Below are 24452 nucleotides of genomic sequence, written 5' to 3'. Positions count from 1 at the left end.
CAAATACCACTTGTTCTCCTTGATAGGTGACAACTAACTGAGCACCAAAAAGGAAACCTGTTAAAATGAAATGGACACTAGGAGAAATGGTGACTTGATCAGCCCTCACCCTGACTGTTGATGAGCAGCTTAATATGTTATCCCTCTTAGTATTTATTTTTTTTTTGTTCTACTTAATACTTTTGGTTGAATACTATAATCAATACACAATTCTTCTTAAGTGCTGAAACTTAACTGAAAAGTGATCGTTGTTAAACATAAGAGTGGGAATAAGAGAGGGAAGAGATGTGCAATTCGGGACATGCTCAAGCTGACTTACCTCAAACAGTAGAGTTAGAAACATACCAGGGGATTCAAATTCAATCCCATCAAGGTGGCATGTACCAATGCCATCTCACTGGTCCCAGTGATCAATTTCTGTTCACAATTGATTGTAATGATAGGACTAAGAACCAAAGGGATCACAGAAACAAGAATAGTGTCTGCAAATACTAGCTGATAGAATAAAAAAGGGAGAGAATGATCCAACATGGGAAGTGAGATACACAGCAGACCCATAGAATGGCAAATGTCCTAAACAGCACTCTGGCCTCAGAATCAGCCCTTAAGGCATGCGGATCCAGCTGAAATGCCCATGTGAGTGTTTCACGCATGGAAAGCCAAGACACTCTGCGGGAAAAAAAAAACCTAAATGAAAGATCTCCGCAAGTGAGTTAGATCCCAGTGGAAAGAACAGGTCATCAAAGAAGGAGGTACCTTTCTCTGAAGGGAGGAGAGAACTTCCACTTTCACCATGGCCTTGTCTAAATATGATCAGAGTCAGTGAACTCAGGGGGCTTCCATAGCCTTGGCAGCTCATGACAAGAGCCTAGGGTGATTACTGAGGCCATAAACAAGAGTGTCAATTTGTTAAGTCAACAACAGGAGTCACTGTGCACTTACTCCTCATGTACGATCTTTGTCCTTAGTGTGCTGTACATTGAGATTTAATGCTATAACGAGTACTCAAACAGTATTATTCACTTTATGTTTCTGTGTGGGAGCAAACTGTTGAAATCTTTACTTAATGTATGCTAAACTGATCTTCTGTATATAAAGAGAATCGAAAATGAATCTTGATGTGAATGGAAGGGGAGAGGGAGTGGATAAGGGTAGGGTTGCTGGTTGGAGGGACGTTATGGGGGAGAAGCCATTGTAATCCATAAGCTGTACTTTGGAAATTTATCTTCATTAAATAAAAGTTAAAAAAAAGAATACATAAAAAAATCTCATAATCTATGTTTCATAATTTGTTTAAACCTTAAAATAATTGCAAGCCACTGAAAGATTTTAATAAAAATGGCATAAGCTAGTTTGCATTTCAGGAAGATTGCGCTGACTATCGTGTGCACAAATCATTGGCCAGGCTCCAAATATTTTGTAAAAAGGATATTTTTTGTCTTGTCTCCTAGGCAACATGTCATGGTACTGGTACTGACATGGTACTTGTAGAAGGAGGAAGTATTTGAGATGTTCAGTAGGTATAAAGGAGATGCTAGATTAGATGTGCAGGTAATAAATCAGGAAGATTCAATGTTAGCTCAAACATTTCTGACCTATGATGGGAGTTAGGCACAGTTATTAAAATGCCACTTGGAATGGAAATATTCCATAGCACAATATCTGAGTTCAAGTCTGGCTCCACTTTTGATTCTAGTTTCCTTTTATTTACACCCTTGGAGGAGTAGTAATGACTTAAGTAACTGAGTCCCTCCCCCAGTATGTGAGACCTGTATTGATTTCTAGCCATCTGGTTTTTCCTAGCTCATCTCTGGCTGTTGCAGGTATTTGAGGAGTGAAGCAACAGATGGGAGCCCTTCTACATACTTTTCTGTCTCTAAAATAAATAAATGAATACTTAAATAAATAAATAAGACACATATTCCTGAAGCCATGAATAGTGCTAAACTCTATATAAACTCTTTGTTCTTACACATACAATTGACAATGATAACATTTAATTAATAAATTAGGTACATTAAGAGATTATCAGCAATAATGAATAATAAAACAGAACTATTATAGCAATACACAATAACAAAAGTTATATAAATATGGTCTGTCTCAAAATATCTTACTGTACTATGCTTCCCCTTCCTCTTAGGATGATGAGAGATGATACAATGACTACATAATGAGATGAAGTAAATGAATGACTTAAGTACTGTAATGTAGAATTACACTATTCTATACTATGTCGGGCCTTGAACATAAGTGACGCTATGCTACAACAGTCAATCTGATGGCTACTAAGTGACTAGTGAGCAGATGGTGTATACAGCAAGGATACACTGGGAGGATTCATGTCTTCAGCCTGACAGAGTAAGACTGTATAACATTTCTTCATGATGTTCCAACTAGCACACATTCGAAATTATGAACTATTCATTTCTTGAATTTTTCCATTTAACGTTTTTGGGCTATAGCTGACTGCATTTCCAGGACACTGAGGGAAAGCTTCAGTAAAGATGGGACAAGAGCATTTTTCCAAGTGTCTATTGGCTATTTGCATTTCATTTATTGAAAAATGCCTCTTCATGTCCTTGGCCCATTTCTTAACTGGATTGTTTATTTTGTTTTTGTTGAGTTTCTTGAGCTGTTTATAGATCCAGGATATTAATCCTCTATCAAATGCATAGCTTGCAAATATTTTCTTCCATCCTGTGAAGTTTCACTTCACCCCATTTAGAATAGCTATCAACTAAAAATCAAAAAAATAATAAATACTGCAAAGGCACAGAGAAAGAGGTACCATAATTCACTGTTGGTGGGAATGTAAACTACTACAATTGTTATAGAAAACAGAATGGAGATTCCTCAGAAATCTGAAAATAAATCTATCATATGACCCAGCCATCTGACTCCTAAGAATTTACCAGAATAAAATGAAATCAGCATATGAAATGGTTATTTGTACCCCGTGTTTATTGCAGCTCAATTCACAATAGCTAAGATATGGAATCAACCCAGGTGTCCATCAACTGATGACTGGATAAAGACATTGTGCTATGGATACACTATGGAATACTACTCAGCCATAGAATGAAATCCTGTCTTTTGCAACAAAATAGATGCAACTGGAGACCTTTTGGCTCAGTTAAATAAGTCAGTCTCAAAAAGACAGATATCATATGTTTTTCTAATGTATGCCAGTAAATATAAAATAAAAAAAAATTATAGAAATGAAACTGACATTTTATGATATTATTGTTGTTTTTAGCCCTTGTCTACACTCCTATTAAAATGTGTTCTTACTTTATACTTGTTGAATATTATGGTTAGTGGTGAATTAAGCCTGTGAATATGGAGTGGATTAAAATAGTATGTTTGAAAAATGATGAAGAGAAGGGAAGGAGGGAGGGAAGTTGGGGTAGGGGGAAGTGAAGTGTGGTTATTTTATTGTTTCTGTACCTATGGAATGCATTAAATCTGTTCTCTTTATATTAATTTTAAAAACTGTTCTCTTTATATTATTTTAAAAACTATTTTGCAACAACACAGAGACTCCAAAAACCAGCTCAGAGTGAGTGCCACAGATTATACTCTGGGAGGATGCCATCTTTTTGGGAAAATATAAGAGAAAGTGCTGCAGCCCCCTCTATCACCATAAATACTGGAGAAACCTACTATCCTCGCTGACAGCTGACAAGGTTCTCAGAAACTCCTTTACTCCAAAAAAGAACCCACATTTCCTTCCTCTGCCTTCAAAACACCAGACCTGAGCTTCTGTGGGACAGTTGCTACTAAACTCTCTTCTTAACAGAGAGCAAGTAGCCCCATCACTCCCAGAAGCCCACAGAGCCTGCCACAGGGACATTCCCAGGGCAGAGTGCAGGCTCTCTTTATCCTGTAGCTGTGGGATTTCTGTGCATAAGCCCTGAAGCCACTGCTCACTTGCTCTGTACAATCTAGCAAATTTGCCCTCAACTTTTTGGGGCATGGCACCTGCAGCAACCCATAAAACATCCCAAAGAAACCCAAGGAAATCTCCCTTTGTGTCTCTTAGCACATGGTGCTGGGTGCCTGGAGCACAAGCCCTACTGTTGTCCTTGTGAACTCTGTGGGAACTGGAGGCAGTTCCCACTTTTGTCCTGCTGCTCTGGGACTTTTGCTGTTTGTGGTACAAGCTCTGGAATAATTCACAATCACCTATCATGCCTGGGGGGCCCTATCTGCATTCCTCAGCTCCACAATGCCTGCCTGTCCATAGTCCCCAACATAATTGATATATATACACCCTGTGAGACCTAGATAAGAAGCCCATTGCATTCTGCATCTCTAAGATTATGACTATCTGCACTTGACTCCTTAGACTCACTGAAATCTACTTTGCAGTACCTGGGGAAGAACCTAACTACATTCTGCCTCTCCAGTTCCACTCCTTCTAATGCAGAGTCCCCAGCATAACCTGTATTCGTCTCACAGTAGTAGGGCAGGGTCCCCTTCATATACCCCAATGCTGGCACTACAGCATTTGGTGTTAAAAGCCCAGCATCAGCCATGCCCACTGAGCAGGATCAGTGAAAGTTCTCATCTGTACAACATAGTCCCAGAGCTACAGATTTGGGTGCCACAAACCCCAGCATCAGTCAGCTTTGCTGGCCAGAGAAGGTGACAATCCATTCTGTCTTCCACAGCACCATTATGTAGCTCCAGCCATGACAAGCTCTAGTGGGATTGGCACCCACCTCTCTGGGAACTGAAGATGCACACTTTACAAAGTCCACATCCACATCAATGTCATACTACTACTTCCATGAATTGCTATAGACTAGACTACTGTAGTATTAACAGACTTTGCTGACACTGATTACAACTGTAGAAATTACTCAGAAGTTACACTTCTGGCTTCACCTGGAATCCAAGACAAAACAGCGACCCAACTGATACCATGCCTTCCATCTAGACAAAAAAATTTCTTTTCCAACAAAACTTACACCATGAAGAAGGACCCCAGAAACATTGGTGACAAAAGCAAAACTAGACAAAAGTAATTATATCAAACTCAGAAGCTTCCTCAAAGTCAAGGAAATAATTAATAGAGTGAAGCAAAATCTCACAGATTAGGAGAAAATATTTGCAACTTACATATCAGACAAAGAAATAATATCCAGAATATATCATGAACTCAAATAATTCAAGAACAAAAACACACAGCGAATCCAGTTAAGAAATTGGCAAAGGCCTGACTAGATAATTCTCAAAAGAAGAAATATAAATGGCCAACAAATATATGAAAAAATGTTCAAATCAACAATAATATATCACCTCATCTGTGTTTGAAGAGCTATAAAAAAAAGAAAGTAACAAACACAAGTGAAGATGTGGAGAAACGAATTCTTAAACACTGTTTGTGGGAATGTAAATTAGTACAACCACTACAGAAAACAGTATAGAAACTTCTTGGAAAGCTAGAAATAGCACTGCCATACAATTTAGTAAATATTGCAGGGTAAAAATCCAAAATACATTAAATCAGTGTATGAAAGAGATACCTGCTGCACCATAATTGTGTAGCAATATTTACAATAGCCAAAATTTGTGTCAATCATCAGTTGAATAGCTAAAAATATATGGTGTGTATATACACAATGGAATACTGTTCCACTATACAAAAGAATGAAATCTTGTCATTTGCAGCAAAATGGATCAAACTAAAGGACATTATGTTAACTGAAATAAGTCAAACCCAAAAAGACAAATACCACATGTTCTCCCTCATATGTGAGTGTTAAGAGAGAGAGATTCAATCTAAACAAAGAATGTTGATTATCTGAGGCTGGAGATGTGGGAGGAATAGAGGGAGTTTGGATATTAAAAATAACTAGATATGAGGGGCTGGGATTGTGGCGTAGTAGGCTAAGCTTCTACCTGCAGAGACGGCATTTTCTTTGTAGTACAGAAGCTTCTCAGTTTGATATGATCCCATTTGATTATTTTGGTTTTGATTGCCTGTGTTTCTGGGATCTTTTCCAAGAAGTTTTTGCCTATTCCAATGTCTTGCACAGTTTTCCAATGTTCTCCTAAGTAATTTTATGGTATCAGGTCATAGATTTAGATCTTTGATGCGTTTTGAGTTGACTATTGCATAAAGTGAAAGGAAGGGTTCTTGTTTCATATTTCCACATGTGCAGATACAATTTTCCCAGCACCATATTTTGAAGAGACTGTGCTTTCTACAGGGATTGATTTTAGCTCCTTTTTTTCTTTTTTTTTTAATATTTTATTTAAGATATACACATTTCATATATTCCATGTATAGAGACTTAGGAACATAGTGCCACTTACCCCCATAATCCACTTCCTGCTGATGCTCCAATCCTTCCTCTCCCTCCCTCTTGCATTCCCACTTTTAATTTTTATGAATATCTGTGTTCTGTATACTCTAAGTAAAAGAGTTCAACAAATAGTATGAAGAGAAAGAAAACACAAAACAAAACACAGTTCCTCAAGGGAACAGACAAGAGCTATAAATAATCATTGATTCTCAACATGTCTACTTCATTTCAATACATTACATTTTAGGTACTCTATCAGTTACCTTGGATCTGGGAAAACATATCTGTCTTTTGGGGACTGGCTTCTTTCACTAAGAATATTATTTTCCAGTTGTGTCCATCTTGTTCCAAAAGACAGGATTTCATTTTTTAAGGCTGAGCAGTACTCTATAGTGTATATAAATCATAATTTCTTTATCCAGTCAAGAGTTGATGGGCATCTGGGTTGATTCAATATATTAGCTATTGTGAATTGTGCTGCAATGAGATGGGGGTATAGATAACTCTTTCATACACTGATTTCTTTTGGTTTGAGTGAATTCCCAGGACTGGGAAGGCTGGATCATATGGTAGGTCTATATTCAGATTTTTGAGGTATCTACATACTGTCTTCCACAGTGGTTGCACCAGTTTACAAACACACCAACAGTGGACTAGGATAAATTTTCCTCCATCTTTGCCAGTATTTGACATTTTGTTGATTTCTGTATGAGAGCCATTCTAACTGGAGTGAGGTTTTCCAGTTGGTAGCATACCACTCTTTGAAGTAATTCCTGATGATTTTTTTTATTTCTGTGGTATCTGCTGTTACTTTCTTTTTCATCTCTGATTTTATTGTTTTGGGTATCCCTCCTCTATTTTGTTAGTTGTGCCAAAGATGTACCAATTTTTTTTTCAAACAATCAGCTCTTCATTTCACTGAACTTTTACATTTTTTTGCTTTCAATTGTATTTATTTATTCTCTATTTTTAATTCTTTCTTCCATCTTACTAATTTTGGGCTTAGTTTGTTGCTGTTTTTCTAGGTCCTTGAGATACATTGATGCCTCATTTATTTGGTACTTTTCCAATTTCTTCATATAGAAACCAATTGACATAAAATTCCTTCATAACACAGCTTTTGCAGTATCCCATAAGTTTTCATATGATGTATCGTCTTATTCATTTGTTTATTTTTAAATTTTATTTAGTGAATATAAATTTCCAAAGTACAGTTTATGGATTACAATGGCTTCCCCCCCCAAAACTTCCCCCCACTCGCACCCCTCCCATCTCCCACCCCATCTACCATTCCATTCACATCAAGATACATTTTCAATTATCTTTATACACAGAAGATCGATTTAGTATATATTAAGTAAAGATTTCATCAGTTTGCATCCACACAGAAACGCAGAGTGTAAAATACTGTTTCAGTACCAGTTATAGCATTACTTCACATTGGACAACACATTATGGACAGATCCCACATGAGGAGTAAGTACACAGTGACTCCTGTTGTTGACTTAACAATTTAACACTCTTGTTTATGGTGTCAATAATCTCCTTAGGCTCTAGTCATGAGTTGCCAAGGCTATGGAAACCTTTTGCATTTGCCGTCTTCAATCTAATTCAGACAGGGTCATAGTCAAAGTGGAAGTTCTCTCCTCTCTTCAGAAAAATGCACCTCCTTCTTTGATGGACCTGTTCCTTCCACTGGGATCTCACTCACTTGCAGAGATCTTTCATTTAGGTTTTTTGTTTGTTTGTTTGTTTGTTTGTTTGTTTTGCCAGAGTGTCTTGACTTTCCATGCCTAAAATACTCTCATGGGATCTTCAGCCAGTTCCAAATGCCTTAAGGTCTGATTCTGAGGCCAGAGTGCTATTTAGGACATCTGCCATTCTATGAGTCTGCTGTGAATCCCGTTTCCCATGTTGGATCATTCTCTCCCTTTTTGATTCTATGAGTTAGTATTAGCAGACACTAGTCTTGTTTGTGTGATCCCTTTGACTCTTAGACCTATCATTATAGTCAATTGTGAACTGAAATTGATCACTTGGACTAGTGTGGCATTGGTACATGCAACCTTGATGGGACTATATTGGAATCCGCTGGCACATTTCTAACTCCACCATTTGGGGCAAGTCCGATTGAGCATGTCCCAAACTGTACATCTCCTCCCTCTCTTATTCCCACGCTTAATTTTAACAGGGATCACTTTTCAGTTAAATTTCAACACCTAAGAATAAATGTGTGTTGATTACAGAGTTTAACCAATGGTACTAGAACAAGAAAAAATACTAGAAGGGATAAAGTATTCAATTGAACATCAACAGTCAGGGCAAGGGATGATCAAGTCACTGTTTCTCACAGTGTCCATTTCACTTCAACAGGTTTCCACTTTGGTGCTCAGTTGTTGCCAATTAGGGAGAACATATGATATTTGTCCCTTTGGGACTGGCTTAATTCACTCAGCATGATGTTCTCCAGATTCCTCCATTTTGTTGCAAATGACCAGATTTCATTGTTTTTGACTGCTGTATAGTATTCTATAGAGTACATGTTCCATAATTTCTTTATCCAGTCTACTGTTGATGGTCATTTGTGTTGGTTCCAGGTCTTAGCTATTGTGAGTTGAGCTGCAATACACATTAAGGTGAAGACAGCTTTTTGTTTGCCAATTTAATTTCCTTTGGGTAAATTCCAAGGAGTGGGATGGCTGGGTTGAATGCTAGGGGTACATTCAGGTTTCTGAGGAATCTCCAGACTGACCTCCATAGTGGCTTTACCAGTTTGCATTCCCTCCAACAGTGGGTTAGTGTTCCTTTTTCCCCACATCCTCTCCAGCATCTATTGTTGGTAGATTTCTTAATGTGAACCATTCTCACCCGGGTGAGGTGAACCTCATTGTGGTTTTGATTTGCATTTCCCAGATTGCTAGAGATATTGACATTTTTTCATGTGTCTGTTGGCCATTTGGATTTCCTCTTTTGAAAAATGTCTATTGAGGTCCTTGGCCCATCTCTTAAGTGGGTTGTTTGTTTTGATGTTGTGGAGTTTCTTGATTTCTTTGTAGATTCTGGTTATCAACCCTTTATCAGTTGCATAGTTTCCAAATATTTTTCCCCATTTGTCAGTTGCCTCTTCACTTTCCTGACTGTTTCTTTTGCAGTACAGAAACTTCTCAATCTGATGCAATCCCAAATGTTAATTTTGGCTTTGACTGCCTGTGCTTCTGGGGTGTTTTCCAAGAAGTCTTTATCGGTACCCATATCTTGCAGGTTTCTCCAATGTTCTCAAATAATTTGATGGTATCAGGTCATAGATTTAAGTCTTTAATCCATGTTGAGTGCATTTTTGTGTAAGGTGAAAGGTAGGGGTCTTGCTTCATGATTCTGCATGTGGAAATCCAATTTTCCCAGCACCATTTGTTGAATAAACGGTCCTTACTCCAGAGATTGGTTTCGGATCCTTGATCAAATATGAGTTGGCTGTAGATGTTTGGATTGATTTCTGGTGTTTCTATTCTGTTCCATTGGTCTATCCATCTGTTTCTGTACCAGTACCATGCTGTTTTGATTACAACTGCTCTGTAGTATGTCCTGAAATCTGGTATTGTGATGCCTCTGGCTTTGTTTTTGTTATTCAAGATTGCTTTAGCTATTTGAGGTCTCCTGAATCTCCATATGAATTGCAGCTTCATTTTTTCCAGATCTGAGAAGAATGTCTTTGGTATTTTGATTGGTATTGCATTGAATCTATAAATTGCTTTTGGGAGAATGGACATTATGATGATGTTGATTCTTCCAATCCATGAGCATGGAAAATTTTTCCATCTTTGGTATCCTCTTCTATTTCTTTCTTTAACATTTTGTAATTCTCATTGTAGAGATCTTTAACATCCTTGGTTAAGTTTATTCCAAGATATTTGATTGTTTTTGCACCTATTGTGAATGGGATTGATCTTAGAAGTGCTTTCTCAGCCATGGCATTCCTGTATATACAAAGGCTGTTGATTTTTGTGCATTGATTTTATACCCTGCTACTTTGCCAAAATCTTCTATGAGTTCCAATAGTCTCTTTGTAAAGTTCTTTGGATACCCTAAATAAAGAATCATATCATCTGCAAAGAGGGATCGTTTGAGTTCTTCCTTCCCAATTTATATCCCTTTAATTTCTTTTTCTTGCCTAATAGCTCTGGCTAGAACTTCCAGAACTATACTGAATAGCAGTGGTGAGAGTGGGCATCCCTGTCTGGTACCAGATCTCAGTAGAAATGCTTCCAACTTTTCCCCATTCAATAGGATGTTAGCTGTGGGTTTTTCATAGATTGCTTTGATTGTATTGAGGAATGTTCCTTCCAAACCCAGTTTGCTTAGAGTTTTCATCATGAAAGGGTGTTGTATTTTATCAAATGCTTTCTCGGCATCTATTGAGATAATCATATGGTTTTTCTTCTGCAGTCTGTTAATGTGGTGTATCACATTGATTGCTTTGCGCACATTGAACCAACCCTGCATACCAGGGATAAATCCCACTTGGTCTGGGTGGATGATCTTTCTGATGTGTTGTTGCATTCTATTGGAGAGAATTTTATTGAGGATTTTTGCATCTATGTTCATCAGGGATATTGGTCTGTAATTCACTTTCAATGCTGCATCTTTTTCCGGCTTAGGAATTAAGGTGATGCTGCCTTCATAGAAAGAATGTGGGAGGATTCCATCTTTTTTGATTGTTCTGAATAGTTTGAGAAGAATTGGAGTCAGTTCTTCTTTAAATGTCTGGTAGAATTCAGCAGTGAATCCATCTGGTCCTGGGCTTTTCTTTGTTGGGAGGGCCTTTATTACTGTTTCAATTTCTGTCTCAGGTATGGGTCTGTTTAGGTTTTCGATGTCTTCCTGGTTCAATTTAGGTAGGTTGCATGTGTCCAGGAATCTATCCATTTCTGATAGGTTTCCCTGTTTGCTGAAATACAAGTCCTTGTAGTAATTTCTGATGATTCTTTTTATTTCTGTGGTGTCTGTTGTTACGTTTCCTTTTTCATCTCTGATTTTATTGATTTGGGTCTTTTCTTTTTATGTTAGTTGGGCCAATGGGGTGTCAATTTCGTTTTTTCAAAAAACCAGCTCCTCGTTTTGCTGATTTTTTCTAATTTTTTTTGTATTCTATCCTGTTGATTTCTTCTCTGATTTTAATTATTTCTCTTCTCCTACTAGATTTGGGTCTGGTTTGCTGTAGGTTTTCTAGATCCTTGAGGTGAATTGACAGCTCATCTATTTGGTGCCTTTCCAATTTCTTGATGTAGGCACCTATTGATATAAACTTTCCTCTTAACACTGCTTTTGCTGCGTCCCATAAGTTTTGGTATGTTGTGCTGTTATCCTCATTTACTTCCAGAAAATTTTTGATTTCTCTTTTAATTTCTTCTATGACCCATTGTTCATTCAGGAGCATGTTGTTCAATCTCCATGTGTTTGCATGTGCTCTAGGGATTCCTGAGTTGCTAATTTCCAACTTCATTCCTCTATGGTCTGAGAAGCTGCATGGTATGATTCTAATTCTTTTGAATTTGCTGAGACTTGCTTTATGGCCTAGTATGTGGTCAATCCTAGAGTAGGTTCCATGCACTGCTGAGAAGAATGTAAATGCTTTATGTGTAGGATGAAAAGTTCTCTAGATATCTGTTAGATCCATTTCGGCTATTGTGTCGTTTAAATCTACTGTTTCCTTGTTGATCTTCTGTCCAATTAATCTGTCTATTTCTGAGAGTGGAGTATTGAAGTCCCCCAGCACTATTGTATTGGAGTCTAAGTCTCCCTTTAAGTCCCTTAACAAATCTTTTAAATAAACCGGTGCCCTGTAATTAGGTGCATATACATTGATAATCATTATATCTTCCTGTTGAATTGATCCCTTAATCATTATATAGTGCCCCTCTTTGTCTCTCTTAACAGTTTTTGTGGTAAAGTTTATGTTGTCCGATATTAAGATGGCTACGCCCGCTCTTTTTTCATTTCTGTTGGCATGGTATATCTTTTTCCAGCCTTTCACTTTCAGTCTGTATGGATCTTTGTTGGAAAGATGTGTTTCTTGTAAGCAGCAAATAGATGGGTTTTGTTCCTTAAGCCAGTCAGCCAATCTGTATCTTTTAACTGGACAGTTCACACCATTAACGTTCAATGTGACTAACGAAAAGTGGTAACGTTGCCCTGCCATTTGCCAAAGATATTTTCTAATATATGCTTTGAATTCCCTGTGATCTTTTGCTGTGAGGTTTCCTTCCTTTACCTTCTTTCATATTGATGACCGTGTTTCTGTGTTTCTGTGTGTAACACATCTTTAAGCATCTTTTGCAGGGCTGGATGAGTGGCGACAAATTCTTTCAATTTCTGTTTGCCATGAAAAGTCTTTATTTCACCTTCATTCACAAATGAGAGCTTGGCAGGATATAATATTCTGGGCTGGCAGTTTTTCTCTCTTAGTACCTGGGCTATGTCTCACCATTCCCTTCTAGCCTGTAGGGTTTCTGATGAGAAGTCTGCTGTGAGTCTGATTGGAGATCCTCTGAGAGTAATCTGACATTTCTCTCTTGCACATTTTGGAATCTTTTCCTTATGTTTCACTGTGGTGAGTTTGATTACAACGTGCCATGGTGAGGATCTCTTTTGGTCATGTTTACTAGGGGTTCTATGAGCTTCCTATACTAGGATGTCTCTGTCTTTCTCCAAACCCAGGAAGTTCTCTGCAAGTATCTCACTAAAAAGGCCTTCTAATCCTCTCTCTCTCTCTCCATGCCTGCAGGAACTCCTAGAACCAGAAAGTTGGGTTTTTTAATAGTATCCTGTAGATTCCCAACAATATTTTTTAGATCTCTAATTTCCTCTTCTTTCTTTGGTCTGACTGTAAATGTCTTATTCATTTGTTTCCAGATTTTTTTTTTTTGTTTTTCTTGGATTGCTTTTATGATCCACTATTCATTCAGGACCACAATGTTCAGTCTCTATGTGTTTGAATATGATGTAGAGATTCTGGAGTTGCTGATTCCAGCTTTATTCCATTGTGATCAAAGAAGATGATTGGTATGATTTCATTTTTTTTTAATTTGCTGAGTTGCTTTATGGTATAGCATGTTGTCAATCCTAGAAAAATTCATGTGCTGATTGAGAACAATGTGTAGTCTGCCACTATGGAGTGAAAAGTTCTGTAGATATCTGTTATATCTGTATACAGCATCGAATAACTCTGTTGTGCCTTCCTGATTTTCTGTATGGTTGATCTGTACATTGCTGAATGTGGGGTGTCGAAGTCTCCCATTACTATTGTATTGGAGTCTATGTCTCCCTTTAGATCCCTTAACATGTCTTTTAAATAGCCAGGTGACCTGTTATTAAGTGCATATACATTTATAATAGTTGCATCTTTCTGTTGAAATGATCCCTTAATCTTTACATAGTGTACTTCTTCATCCCCCTTTTACAGTTTTTATGTTAAAGTCTATTTTGTCTGATATCAGACACCAGCTCTTTTTTTGCTTCTGTTAGCATGGAATATATCTTTTTCTGTGTTTTCACTTTCAATCTTTGGTTATCTTTGTTAGTGAGATGTGTTTCTTATAGGCAGCCAATCATTGTCTCTTAACTGGGGAATTGATGCCATTTACATTCAGGGTGACTATTGATAAGTAATATCTTCACCCTGATATTTTTTCCATAAATATTCCTATTGTTTACTTTGGGTTTATTTTGTACCTTCACTGGGAGATTTTTTTCCCTTCTCATTCTTTCGTAATCATGACTATATTTCTGTGTTTCTGTGTGTAACAAATCCTTCAGCATCTTTTGTAAGGCCAATAAGTGGTGACAAATTCTTCCAACTTCTGTTTGTTATAGAAGTTCTTTATTTCCCCTTTATTAATTTATGAGAACTTTGCAGGGTACAACATTATGGGTTGAGTTTTTTTTTTTTTTAACACTTGTCCTATATCTCGTGATTCCTTTCTTGCCTGTAGGGTTTCTGATAAGAAGTCAGCTGTGAGTCTAACTGGAGATCCACTGAGTGGAATCTGGCATATTTCTTATGTACATTTTAGAAACTTTTCTTTTTGTTTTACTGTTGAAAGTTTGACTACAATGAGTAGTGGTGATGATATTTTCTGGTCATGTCTATTCGGAGTTCTATGTGCTTCCTGTATTTTCATATCCCATTGTTTCTCCAGATTGGGGAAGTTTACTTCTTTTATTTTTTTTCCTTTGGTCTGACTGTAAGATTTCCAAAGATTTATTTTCTTGTTCAGATATTCTTTCTTCTGCCTCACCAAGTCTGCTGTTAATGCTTTCAATCACATTTTTACTTGATTTACTGAATTCTTCATTTCTAATATTTCAATTTGAATGTTCTTTAAAATATCAATTTTATGAAAAAATTTCATTTCTGTCATGTGTTTTTCTTTAGTTTGTGGATTTGCTTCTGTTTGCATTTGAGTAATCCTATAATTAACTTTTTGTTTTGAGCTATACCTCCGTGGTCTAGTGGAATGTCTGCATTTTCAATGAATATCAAGAGGTGTGTTGTGGGTGTGGCCAGGGAGCTCTATTCAGTGCCTCAGGGTAGATCGAGTATCCAGGGTAATACCCAAGTTGGGCATGGTAGATATCAATACCCAGCTACACTCTGCACCTTTTCATGTAACCACTGAGTCCCCACAGTCTCAGCACATGTGGATTCCATAGTCACCAGGTTCAGAGGTTTCTTTCCACCCTACCAGCCTGTCCAGTCAACAAAGAGGCAGATATTCCTCAAGACAGCTCTACCTAGGCATCCTGACCCTGGTAGTCTGCAGGCGCCCTACTGTCCCACATGGCTACACAGCCACCTCCCAGCCAAGCTCAAAGTCAGTGGAGACTGTAAACTGTTCCCTCCACTAGAATTTCTGGATCACACGGGCACACAAGAGCCATGGCTGAGCATTGCTTCCTGTCCACCATTGCCACTAACATTTCTGATTTGGTGTACCATCTCAGTGCATGTGCACAATGGCTTCCCAAGCTCCCATCCTAACCCAAGATGTCACTTGCCCTCTCTCAGCCATGCAATGTGTGCTGTCTTGGGGAAGTTGGGGTGAGAAAAAGTGTCCCCTCTACTTCAGCTGGGTCCGCAGGCAACCACCAGCAGCTACTACCCTCAGGGCTCCAGTCCATGCCACACTCTGCCTCTAGCTATATCACCACAGTTTGCTGCAGTCCAGTCTCACCTCCATCTCCAAACTGCTGCCCACTCTCAGCAGCTGCAGCTGTGCTCAAGCTCGTATTGCTTGTCCACACCCTTGACACAGGTCAACAGTATCCACCACCACCACCACCCCGTAGGACCTCCAATACAGTTTTCTCTCCAATTCTTTCCTAAGAGCGCACTTCATACAATTTTGCATTTTGCTCCCTAAAGAACCATCCTGGAACCTCTCAATTTTGCCTTCCTTATTAAAGATCAGGTGCATGTAGGTGCATGGATTGTTTTCTGGAATTTCTGTTCTGTTCCACTGGTCCACATGTCTACTTTTGTACCAGTGTCAAGCATTTTGGTTATAACGGCCCTTTAGTATGTCTTGAAATCTGGTATTTTGATTACTCCAATTTTGTTTTCGATGTTTAAGATTTCTTTAGCCATTTGGGGACTCTTGTGTTTCCACATGAATTTTAGCATAGTTTTTCTACATTTGAGAAGAATGTCATTGTAATTTTGATTGATATCACATCAAACCTGTAAATTGCATTGGGTAGTATGTACATTTTGATATTAATTCTTCCATATCATGAGCATGAAAGATTTTTTCCATTTTTTGTGTCTCCTTTTTCTACTGTTTTGTAATTTTCATTATAGAGATTTTTCACCTCATTGGTTAAATTTATTCATAGGCATTTCAATTTTTTATAGATGTTGTGAAAGTGACTAACCATAGATGCTCTTTCTGAGCTATGGCATTCTCTGTGTCTAAAAAGGGTATTATTTTTTGTGTTAATTTTATATTCTACCACTTTACCAAACTCTCTTATGAGATACAGTAGCCCCTTAGTGGAGATTTTTGGTTCCTTTATATATAAAATCATGTCAACTGCAAGCAGGAATAATTTGATTTCCTCCTTTCCAATTTATATCCCTTTGATTTCTTTTTTTTTTTCTTGCCTTATGGCTCTGGCTAAAACTTCCACAACTACATTGAAGAACAATGGTGAAAGTGAGCATTTTGTCTGGTTCTAGATCTCAGTGGAAGTGCTTTCAACATTTCCCCATTCAATATGATGCTGGCTCTGTGTCTGTAATAAATTGACTTGGTTGTATTGAGGAATGTTCAGTTATACCAAATTTTTTTTTTTATCTTTTATTTAATGAATATAAATTTCCAAAGTACGACTCATGGGTTACAATGGCTTCCCCCCCCCATACCGTCCCTCCCACCCACAACCCTCCCCTTTCCCACTCCCTCTCCCCTTCCATTCACATCAAGATTCATTTTCGATTATCTTAATATACAGAAGATCAGCTTAGTATACCTTAAGTAAGGATTTCAACAGTTTGCTCCCACACAGAAACATAAAGTGAAAAATAATAGATGATTTTTTTTAAATGATGATGAAATCAGATCAGACCTATTGTCATGTTTAATCCCAGTGAGAGTCAAGTTGGGAATTGATAATTTCTTTTCTTTTTTTTTTTTTTTTTTTTTTACAGAAGATCAGTTTAGTGTACATTAAGTAAAGATTTCAACAGTTTGCACCCCCATAGAAACACAAAGTGAAATATACTGTTTGAGTACTCGTTATAGCATTAAGCCTCAGTGTACAGCACATTAAGGACAGAGATCCTACATGAGGAGTAAGTGCACAGTGACTCCTGTTGTTGACTTTACAAATTGACACTCCTGTTTATGGCATCAGTAATCTCCCTATGCACCAGTCATGAGTTTCCAAGGCTATGGAAGCCCCTTGAGTTCTCCGACTCTTATCTTGTTTAGACACGGTCATAGTCAAAGTGGAGGTTCTCTCCTCCCTTCAGAGAAAGGCACCTCCCTCTTTGAAGACCTGTTCTTTCCACTGGGATCTCACTCACAGAGATCTTTTTGCCAGAGTGTCTTGGCTTTCCATGCCTGAAATACTCTCATGGGCTTTTCAGCCAGATCCGAGTGCCTTTAGGGCTGATTCTGAGGCCAGAGTGCTATTTAGGACAACTGACTGAACACCAAAAAGGAAACCTCCTGAAGTGAAATGGACACTATGAGAAATGGTGACTTGATCAGCATAGCCCTGACTGCTAAAGGACAACTTAATACATTATCCCTCATAGTATTTTTTTTGTCTGTTCTACTTAATATGACTGGTTTAATTCTGTAATTATCACACAGTTATTCTTAAGTGTTGAAAATTAACTGAAATGTGATCCCTGTTAAACATAAGAGTGGGAATAAGAGAGGGAAGAGATGTATAATTTGGGGCATGCTCGGGCTGACTTGCCCCAATTGGTAGAGTTGGAAACATACCAGGGGATTCCAATTCAATCCCATCAAGGTGGCATGTGCCAATGCCATCTCACTATTCCAAGTGATCAATTTCAGTTCACAATTGATCATAATGAAAGGACTAAGAGTCAAAGGGAGCACATAAACAAGTCTAGTATCTGCTAACACTAACCGATAGAATAAATAAAGGGGAGAGTGATCCAACATGGGAAGTGAGATACTCAGCAGACTCATAGAATGGCGGATGTCCTAAATAGCAGTTATACCAAATTTATTTAAGGTTTTAATCATAAAAGGATGCTGTATTTTATCAAATGCTTTCTCTGCATCTATTGAGGTAATTATATTAGATTTACTCCTCAATTTGTGATGTGATATATCCCTGCATACCAGATCCATATGTTGAACCATCCCTGCATACCAGACACTCTTGGTCTGGATGAATGATATTTCTTATGTATTGCTGGATTCAATTAGCTAGTATTTTGTTGAGAATTTTTGCATTTATGTTCATTAGGGATAGTTCTCTTTATTATATCTTTTTATGATTTTGGATTTAAAGTGATGATGACCTCATAGAAGGGGTTTGGGAGACTCCCTCCATTTCAATTGTTTGAGAAGAATTGGAGTTAGTTACTTTTTAAAAGAAGAACTCTGATCAAATTCAGCAGTGGATCCATCAGGCCCTGGCTTTTCATTGTTGGCATGTTTTTGTTTGTTTGTTTGTTTGTTTTTTGACAGGCAGAGTGGACAGTGAGAGAGAGAGACAGAGAGAAAGGTCTTCCTTTGCCGTTGGTTCACCCTCCAATGGCCACCACAGCCAGCACGCTGCGGCCGGCGCACTGTGCTGATCCGAAGGCAGGAGCCAGGTGCTTCTCCTCGTCTCCCATGGGGTGCAGGCCCCAAGGACTTGGGCCATCCTCCACTGCACTCCCTGGCCACAGCAGAGAGCTGGCCTGGATGAGGGGCAACCGGGACAGAATCCAGTGCCCCGACCGGGACTAGTACCCGGTGTGCCACTGCCGTTAGGTGGAGGATTAGCCTAGTGAGCCGCGGCACCGGCAGCATGGTCTTTATTACTGATTCAATCTCCATCTGTGTTGTTGGTCTATTTAGGTTTTCTATATCTTCATGACTCAATTTTGTAGATTGTATGTATCCAGGAATCTATCCATTTGGGAGAGTTGTGTCATCTTACTTATTCTTTTTTTCTTGAATTTCTTTATTTATTTTTAGGCATTTGTGTACATAATTATGTTTCTCTGATGGATTTTGTCTTTGTCTCCTCTGTGGCTTTGCGGGGTGTCTGCTCTTTCAGTGAATACTCAAAGGCATGTGTTGAGTGTGGCCAAAGAGCTCTGGTCAGTTCTCCAGGATGGGGCAAGTATCCAGGGTGGCAGCCAGGTTGGGCTTGGTAGATCTTCTCTATTCTCAACAGGGGGGAGGGTATGATCACCCCTGTTTCCACAATCACACCCTCACCACCTTTCTTCCAAGATGATCAATTCCCAGAGTTAGGCCACAGGGGTACAAACTTCACCTGTGCTGCCACATGAACCACACAAAGCATCTGTGCAGTCCTGTGTGTGATCACAGAACCCTCTGCAATGACTCACCTCAAGCAGGTTGGGAGTGCTGAGCCTCTGGTCCCCAATACAGTAATTAACCAGAGACAAAACTACACCTTTCATCCTACTGTGGAATCACACAATTCCCACAGGCACATTTTGCAAGGCTCCAATAGTCACAAGGTACAGCGGATCTGCTCTGAAACCTGTCCTGTCCAAGGAGAGAGCATAAACGTTCCCATGGAAAGCTGCCTATGGGTGCTCTGCCTTGGCGATTTGAACTCTGGAGCCTTTCATCTTTCTAAGAACTAGAGCAATTGCTGCTGCTTCATTTCCTCATGTGTACATTGAGCATTATCAACAGTATAGGTCTAAGTTATATGCTAAATGAAACAATAGATACAATGATTAGGATGAAAAGGACACAGCATCGGAACTCAATACATGCTGATTTTCTTCCTGCTATAGATTTGAAATGACAGAAACAATCTACATTTAATTGAAGAAGTGTAATTTGCATATTTTGTGTCTTTTTAGCCTTTTACATTTTTGTACTTGCATAACTGAATGTATGCATTATCAGTTTCTTGAGCATCCATTCTCATATGTATCCTCTGACACAAATTTATCCTCTCCACACACACATACCCACACCTGTGAACAATCAATGTCCCCATTACACATCTTACACTTTACTTCTCCATTCTCATTCTTTTATCTGTCTGGAAAGCCCTTCCAGCAATCTCCACTTTATAAATTCTACTCATTCTTTAAGAGGCAACTCAAATTTCACCTTCTCTGTGATACTTCTCCATCCTACACTTGGATGAATTAATCACACTGCTTCTATGCTTTCATAACACTTTGTCTAAATGGCTGGTATTGCCCTTAAGATGTCACAAAGTTTTCTTTTTGGTCTTTGAAACTATTTCTTATTCATATAAGAGGGAGAGAGACACTGAGAGAGAGAAAGAGAGAGAGCCAGAGGGCCAGAGAGAGAGAACTCCCATCCACTGGTTCATTCCCAAATGCCCTCAACAATCAGAGCTGGATGAGAGACAAAATCAGGAGTTGAGAATGCAATCCTGGTCTCCCGGCAGGCACCTAATTACATGGGCCATAATTGCCTCCTAGGATCAGCCTTGGCAGGAAGCTGGAGTCTAAAGTTGGAGCTATGCTTTGAATAAAGGCACTCCAATGAGTGACCTGGGCATCTTAGCATCTTAACTGCTAAATAAACCTGTTGTATATAAATATATATATATAGTCACTAAGTTTTTGAATTTCTAACTTTCTTGCTAAATAGATTTAGTGATGAGAAACCATGTCTTGTCTGTACCTATGAGGGATTCTTCAAAAAGATCATCAGAAAATACATACTAAGAAAAAATATAAGTGGATTTCCAAAAATTTTACACCAAAATAACCTTTTCTTTTAGCTTTCCACAAACTTTTTGAAATACCACTATATACCCTAGCATCTAGAACCAAGTCTACAACTAACTAATGAGTATCAAACTATTTTTAAAAGTTAATTCTTGGAGGCCACTGGGTCCCTATCACACATGTGAGAGACCAGGATTGAATTCAGTGCTCTGGCCTGGTCCAGTCACAGATGATGGGAGCATTTGGGAATTGAAGCAGTGGATGAAAGAACTGAAACAGTGGATGAAAATTCTCTCTTTCTGTCTCTGTCTCTGTCTCCGTCTCTCTCCAATCTCTCTGAATTTAATATAAATAATTTTTAAAGATTTTATTTATTTATTTAAGGGTGAGAGTGACAGAGAAATACACAGAGAGAAATAGAGAGAGACAGAAAGATCTTCCATCAGCTGGTTCACTCCCCAAATGGTCTATTCCAAAGCCAGGAGCCCACAACTCCATCCAAGTCTTCCAGATGGATGCCAGGAGCCCAGGTATTTGGGACATCCTCCATTGGCTTCCAAGACATTTTGGCAGGATGATGGATCAGAAGCAGAGCAGCCATGAGTCAAACCTGTGCTTTGATATGAGATGCCAGTGTCATAGATACAACTTAGATTGCTGAATCGCAACGTCAGCCACCCCCAGATAATTTTATTGGAAAAGTTGATTATTGCATGGCAAATCACCATATCAATATCTTGCTTTACATTTTTCTTAACTTGGCCATTAAACTACAGAGAATATTAACAATATAACTTTATTTCTACACAATATTCCTTTGTCAACCTTCAGAACAAGTAGAATATAAGTATTCAATTCAGATGCATTTTACAGATTATGCATTTGTAAACACTTTTGTAGTCTGTGCACTAAAGAATTTCCATAATTTTATTTTCTTGGACCAGATATTAAAATAGAATAGTATGTAATTATAAACAACTTTTTGACTGTGTTCTTTATCACTTTCCAAAAGCTCAAGTCCAGTTTCTGCAGTACTTTAGGAAATATGAGTTATTTTACAATTATCTATTAACAATTATAACCATCATTACAAAATTTATTATTTTCACTTTTAGTCAATAAACCATACTAATTTTAGAGAAACAAAAGCAAGAAACTTAAAAGCCATCCATATTCAATTAATCAGAAATAGTTCATGTTAATATTATTTACCTTTCTAGATATTTCCAATGGAAAATAAATACAAATACAAATAAAATTTCAAAAATGAAATTATGATTTGCATGCCATTCTATAACCAGTTTTTGTCACTTAATGATATACCATGAATTCAAACATTACATATAACACACATATGCATTATAGGAATTTACCAAAATTAAATGTATTTACCAACCCCCTGTTGCTGAAATTTTAGATTATTTTCTATTTCCATTATAAAAAATTCAGCAGGTTAAAACCCCAGCCTGCCACACTGGCATCCAATATGGGTGCCAGTTCCAGTCTTAGCTGCTCCATTTCCAAACCAGCTCCATGCTAATGCTCCTGGGAAAGCAGTGGAGGATGGCCTGAGTCCTTGGGTCCCATATCCACGTGGGAGACTCACAGGAAGCTCCTGGCTCCTGGCTTCAGATGGGCTCAGCTCCACCCCTTGCAACCATTTGTGCAGTGATCCAGCAGATGAAGGGCCTTTCTCTTTCCCTCTCTTTCCCTCTCTTTCCCTCTCTTTCTCTCTCTTTCTCTCACTGTAACTCTGTCTTAAAAATAAATAAATCTTTTAAAAATGCCAAAATGTATCTCTAAATTTTTCTAAATTATTTCCAAATGTATTTGATGTGTACCAGAATTCCATTTTCTTTGTGTGTTTCATAATGACCCTAATTTTTACTGTATGTATTGCTGCTACTTAGAACAAGCTTGGACCCAGAAACTGTCGTATTAAGTGATATTTTGAAAAAGTATTAGGCATATGGGCCGGCGCTGCGGCTCATTAGGCTAATCCTCCGCTTTGCAGCGCCGGCACACCGGGTTCTAGTCCCGGTCGGGGCACTGGATTCTGTCCCGGTTGCCCCTCTTCCAGGCCAGCTCTTTGCTGTGGCCAGGGAGTGCAGTGGAGGATGGCCCAAGTGCTTGGGCCCTGCACCCCATAGGAGACCAGGAGAAGCACCTGGCTCCTGCCATCGGATCAGCGCGGTGCGCTGGCCGCAGCGCTCCGGCCGTGGTGGCCATTGGAGGGTGAACCAAAAGCAAAAGGAAGACCTTTCTCTCTGTCTCTCTCTCTCACTGTCCACTCTGCCTGTCAAAAAAAAAAAAAAGTATTAGGCATATGACTTACAAATTTTAGTCATTTGTCTATACTTAAAATTAAAAAACATTGGCAGTTGTGAATGTTACAATTAACTTTGACAATGCATTTTTAAAAATACTTCATTTCACTCTTGTCTTTCCCATAGCAATTGATTGTAAAAATTATTTAGGATAATGGTAACTCATTAGAAATTGATCTTTATCATTAAAATGCATGGGGCTTACTTCAAATTTTCTATCTTGCTTTTTGTTTTATTGTTTGATCTATAATTTTTACATTAAAAATAGAAATTATTTACCCTTAAAGATATCTGTATCATTTTTAATTTCTATAGGAAAAATAAGCTTCTAATTACCATGCTCACACTGTTTAGGTCCTAACTTCTCCCCATCAGTTGCTTTGACTCCAGGATTCTTAATAATGCAAGGTTTCCTGGAAACACAACAACTATGTCCTTATATAAAACAATTTTACTCCTAGTCATGAATTTACTGAGTTAAGTCTATGCCAATTTTAATGCTTTCAATGTGTAATAATGACTTTGATCCCTAATGTTACTCTTAGAACCTAGATATTAGGCAGCCAAGGACAGTGCAGCATCTTAAATCAGCAAAACAAAATAAAGGAAGAATAAAAATTGGAAACTAGTCACTTTCAATTGTAAGACAGAAGAAATGTTTTCAAAGAAAAGAAAAAATGAGAGGAATAATTGCAAGGCTGAGTGTTTTTAAAATTCCAAGTCACTGCTGATTTTTTTCTCCAAGATAATTGTCTAGTCATTTAGTATATTTTAGTTTAGACAAATGCTAAATCATCTCAATATTCTAAGAAATTCTGTTTTGGTTACTTAATTTATAAAGAAGTTGTTTTTAAGAAAATCTGAAATATAGATAAATGAAGATAATTAGAGCAGGGACAGTCATATAGTAAATTGCTATTTTTTACAGAATGAGTAAGATGAACTGGGGGTTGCACAAAGTTGCTAATTTGTATTTGCTTAGCCTGATGTTTTAGCAAAGTTTCCTGGAGATACCAAGCTTAAGTAGTATTTAAATTCTCAAATTGACACTTATATAATATACATAATATAACAGAGATGAGTATAATAACATAATCCATGAAAATTTCTGGTCTCTCCTTTTTAATCCTGGGACTGAGATGGCGTGGTGGCACAGCAGTCCTCCACCTGCAGCACCAGCATCCCATATGGGCGCCAGTTCTAGTCCTGGCGGCTCCTCTTCCCATTCAGCTCTCTGCTGTGGCCTGGGAAAGCAGTGGAAGATGGCCCAAGTCCTTGGGCCTCTGCACCCATGTGGGAGACCTGGAAGAAGCTCCTGGCTCCTGGCTTCAGATCGGCGCAGCTCCGGTAATTGTAGCTATTTGG

The 24452-nt window shown here is 38.3% G+C and overlaps 1 pseudogene; it reads left to right on the top strand.

Moving 5' to 3' along the window:
- The first annotated feature begins 4979 nt into the window (after nucleotides 1-4979).
- The window catches only part of LOC100355875 (DNA repair protein Ku70 pseudogene), a 42857-nt pseudogene continuing 23384 nt past the window's right edge, over nucleotides 4980-24452 (top strand).

Source organism: Oryctolagus cuniculus, chromosome 7 (genome assembly GCF_051225735.1).
Source record: "Oryctolagus cuniculus isolate XC-2025 breed Fujian yellow rabbit chromosome 7, ASM5122573v1, whole genome shotgun sequence".
In the NCBI taxonomy this organism is placed as follows: domain Eukaryota; kingdom Metazoa; phylum Chordata; class Mammalia; order Lagomorpha; family Leporidae; genus Oryctolagus; species Oryctolagus cuniculus.
Note: the sequence above shows the minus strand (reverse complement) of the source record. Positions and strands in the feature narration are given on the sequence as shown.